This window comes from Cupressus sempervirens, chromosome 7 (assembly GCF_028749045.1).
Source record: "Cupressus sempervirens isolate cs-2001-9-10 chromosome 7, ASM2874904v1, whole genome shotgun sequence".
Classification (NCBI taxonomy): domain Eukaryota; kingdom Viridiplantae; phylum Streptophyta; class Pinopsida; order Cupressales; family Cupressaceae; genus Cupressus; species Cupressus sempervirens.
The window spans coordinates 608,998,215-609,003,166 of record NC_143124.1 but is presented as its reverse complement, the minus strand read 5'-3'; positions in this window follow the sequence as shown (position 1 = coordinate 609,003,166).

Below are 4,952 nucleotides of genomic sequence, written 5' to 3'. Positions count from 1 at the left end.
ATACCAAAGATGGAATTGGGACTATTGTGGTAGTAGGAGGCACATCAACTGATGAAACTGTTGTGATGTTTACCTGCATGGTTTAAAATACTACATATGTTATATACTTGAATGAAATGGTAAAACACAATAAATCACTTTCAAGTAAAAAACAATAATGGAAATCCATACCTCCTTCCTCTGTTGTCTTTGACCTCTTGTTTGATGAGTAGGACTCCTAACAAAAGAAAGTGGCAAAGGGGTTGTGATATGTAAAAGACAATTGACACAAGTTAATAACATAGACAAGTGTTGACAATTAGTCTAAAATTGTAAATGCGTGTAATTGGATATTTAAATGCATACGTTTAAAGTGGGTATATAGAGTTCTAACACATACCGCTGGTGGTGGTCCTTTAGTATCAGGAGGAACCACTAATGATGATGCAACTATGACCATTTCCTATGTGAAAAGTCATAACATATGACAACAAAATAGAAAGGAACCCAATTTCTAATATTTTTGAACAAATAAGAATACAATTGAAATAAATTATGATAATTTTACCTATTGCCTCTCCTGAACATCAACGACATCTAGTGCATTCATCATCTCTATGAAACCCATTTCTTTCTACATACATTTACAATAAACAAGTCAGGTGCATTCATCAATATAGACTAGAAATTTCATCATCTTCAATCATAATTTATTTTAACAAATATAGTACAATTGAACTTATTTACCTTTTTTTTTGTTTGGGTGTCCTCAATGATTTCTTCCTCTTTCCTAATGACTTTGGGGATGTGGGGTATCCTAACAAAAGCATAAGCAACATAAGAGAAATAAATATGATACTACATGAGTTATATTAAGATTTTAAACAAGATGAGTGCAAGATATGATACCACAAAACTTTGTAAGCCAAAGTCAATGGCTGATAGTGCCACATCATCAATTTGGGATGCCTAACTCGCATACAAGCCCTATAAAACAAGAATTAAATATACATATTTATCAAGAATTAGTATTTTCAAATCAACAAGTATTATTTTATTCTAGTGAATATTTTTTTCTTTACCTCAGGTGCTCAAGCTACTTGTGCATGTCTACCTGAATGAACACTACGAGGTGTGCTCTTATCACCAAATGCACCCTGCAACATGCATAACTCATGTATCAATATCTATTCTTATTTAAATACAAATATATCTCATTTTATCAATTTTAGGTGAAATTAATTAATAACATGTCAAAACACAAATAAACAAACCTTTGTCACCCCTCCAGAAAACACCGCCGTCATTAGATCATCAGTAAGGGTCATGTCCTTAGCACTAGATGCATGAAATCTTCTCCCACAATGTATAAATGAATGGGTTGTTGATCCATCCTCATCCACATCAGTATCTAGCTCATCGCACAAACCATGGAAATTGATGCACATATCCTGAATGGGTTGGGGGCTGAGCCAAATGGAATATTTGATGATGGTCTGGAGGTGGCATGGGTTGTGATGACTATGGTGGAGCATCTGATGCAACCCCTCCTAGGGATAGTTGTGTGTCATTCTCAATGATGATATCAGTCAATGATGCTACTACATGAAGAGTTTATAAATTCGTAGACTCCTTTAGGACTATGGGGAGAACAACATGAATAAAATGTTTTTTTGCTAGACACTTCCTTTTCTTTGGTTCGGTGACTCTACGGGCCCTGGGTCTATCCCATGTAGATCCCTTCCCTCTATCTAGGAACTAGTAGAAGTCAAAGTAATTCAACTTCTCATCAAGGATAAAGTCACAATATAATTTGCTAAAAAAATATAATGACACCTCACTATTATTACAGGGTGGTTGGTTAAACACCACATACCACCTATCCCAAAAATTTGATTTGATCCCCCTATGACCACACCAATGAATATAAAATTGAGGGGTGGTTTCCTTTAGGATGAGGCTAGTATAAGGATTGGTGAAAAGAGCACATATGTCACCTTTTTTATTTATTTTTATCTTTCACTTGATCATAGGATAACCCATCTGCATAATATGTGTGACATCTATCCCCTCATGAACCCTATTTAGTCACCTCCCTAGTCACCTTATTGGCACTAGTGGCCATTTTTTCTAATTTATCGACTAGGGTGGAGTAGTGGCCAAGACTAGAAGACCTTAACCTACGAACCAAATTAGTTATCTTGGCACTATTTTTTGTGAGATGATTAACAAGGTCTTCTTGACTAGAATTCACATGAACCAATGGGATTCGTGGATGCCCTGGATGTGGTGGTGGTTGTTGAGCAGAAACCATTTGAGGATTTTATGTGTTTGGGGCTACCCCTTGAGGGTTTTGTGGTTCATTTTGAGATGTTTGTTCAGGGTTAATGTTTGCTTCTTCGACATGAGGCGACCTTCAATTTCCTTTGTGTTTACTAGGCCTAGATGTATCTAATTATTAAATGATTATAAAAAAACATAAATCAATACAAAAAACCTAAAATAATACAACATGCAATATAAAAAATAAAAACAAAGATAACTAACCTTTTCGTGGAGGTGCCATCAAAGATTGCCAGCAAGCAAGACGACTTTGAGATTGAGGGAGCCAAACTCGATTGCATTTGTGGGTTTTTTTAACACTTTAACCTCTTTTGTCTATGGATTTGGGTATGAAAAATAATCTAGCCCATGGGCAAACAAAATTTTATTTTCACTAGTAAACATGCAATCACATTTTTTATTGGTAAAAATGTGATCGTGTTATGTTTAGTTTGAAGTTTTAAAAATACTATTTGCTTGGCTCAATAATGAACCAAGCCCATATTAGAAATTTATGAAAAGTGCACATAATGTGATCACATTATGTGCACTTTTCACTTTTTTTCTATGGTGTTCACTTTTTTGTACACCATCTTGGTGCACTTACCACATTATTATAACTCAATTGAACACCCTGAAGGATAACAATCTAGACACTCATATTTAACCCATACATGATCTTGCCTGACTTGGGATAGGGTAAATCATCTAAACAAGATCCTGTGTTCAAAGAGAATACTTGTGGGGACCTTGGTGCTACCTCCAAATCAACATTTTTCAAGGATTTATGGGAACACTCATATCTATGTAGTCAGGTGGCATCAATACCCGGTACTTGCAACTCTGCATCACTAAGACAAGAAAAAACATATACATATATATAAACAAACAATAGAAGACAAGGAGTGGGAGTGCAACATCATATAGATCTCTTGCAGAAGTGACTATGATTGTCTCTCCTCCTCCTACAAATACATTAGACATGATCCATACTAAAACATGATTGGTTAGTATTGGTAGCTCATAAATAATCATAGTCATATAACTGGAGTGAAAGGAAGTCAAGCATCAATATTGAAAATATAGTCATGTAAACATTATAAAAAGCACCATTTTATACCATTGATACAATAATAAGCTAACATAAAGATAATGATCATGAACATATTATTGAAAAAAATTTTGGATAGTAGATCATCATCTAAGTCTAGTAAGAGTAACACAAAAGTTCACAAATAATAAACTATAACAATTGTGTGCATCTCAGTAATGCCATTAAGGTGGCTATCATAGTTGTTCTCACCTTCAAGGTTCAAATCCTAAAATTAAAAAATTTCAACTATTTTATAATTAAATATGTTTTCTTAATCTATTAAGTATTAATTTTTTTGATGAAATTTCTGACAAAATTAAATTAACTTCAATACATTAATGACAACTTAATAATAAATAATGAGAGGAAAGTTCACTCCCCAATAGTCATATGGCATAAGCCTAGAGTAAAGAAACTAGGGCCAAAGTCCTAAAATAGAAACATCATAAAACATAGTGGGACTAGCTCGAAAATGAGACACCCTCAAGCAACTAAAGTCGTAGCCAAGGAGGAGGGGGGTAACTATTCAATTTTTTGAAGAAAATAACTTCTATTAGTAATCCCCTCATGCACTTAGTTAAATGATTATTTAATCATTCATTGCTAATTAAGTCTTCAATTCCATCCTCATTTCAAATAAAGCAACAAATTTCACTATGTTTTCCTCACCATAAAAACTTTATTGAATCTTGTCCATCCAATATCAATCAATGTCTTGATTTTAATTGTTCATCAAAGTCTTGAAATCTATAAAAGGAGTCATGCTTCCTCATTGCCATTAGCATAATCTTCGAATCTTCGTGCGTCTCGAAGCAAATTGGTTTTGAATTTGAGAGCTAATATATTTTGTGGTGTTGTTTGTATATGATGTTTATTGATTTCAGTATTTGCCTTGCATTCAATTTTGTATTTCCATTCTTGCATTGTTAGAATATGATTTATTGTTTTAAGAGATAAGATTTTGTAGTTGCCTTTGTTCACCTCATTTCATGTTTTGAATTATGTCTAATTTTCCTATGCTTACAAGTAGTTGACCTAATGTTATTTTTAGGGAGATGTTAAATAGAGAGAAGATCTAGATGAGATGAAACGACAAATGGATTAGTAAATGAAATATAAAATATCTACTTGAATGTTTAACTAACAAATAATTAAGCTTTTTTTAGTTTATATGTTCAACAAGAATATATAAGATAAAATGTTAAAGTAAAAAAAGACATATTATATTAAAGAATCTAATTTTACAATTTTTCAAATTTAATATCTATAGCTATCTACTATATATATATATATGACTAATAGTCTATACGAAACCAAAATTCTTATTACATAATTAATAAATTAATTCTCATCAACTCAAAATGTAATAAAAAATGTTGAAAGAAAATTGAGAAGAGATGATGTATAGTTTCTAAACTTCCGAGAAATACTTCAATTTATTATGTGATGCTACTAAAATACTTCGATTTGAATTGTGATACAAACATCACAAACAATTGCAAACATTTATTCGGCTAAAATGATATCAGAAGTGAAGGTGCTAATCTTTACGTTGAAT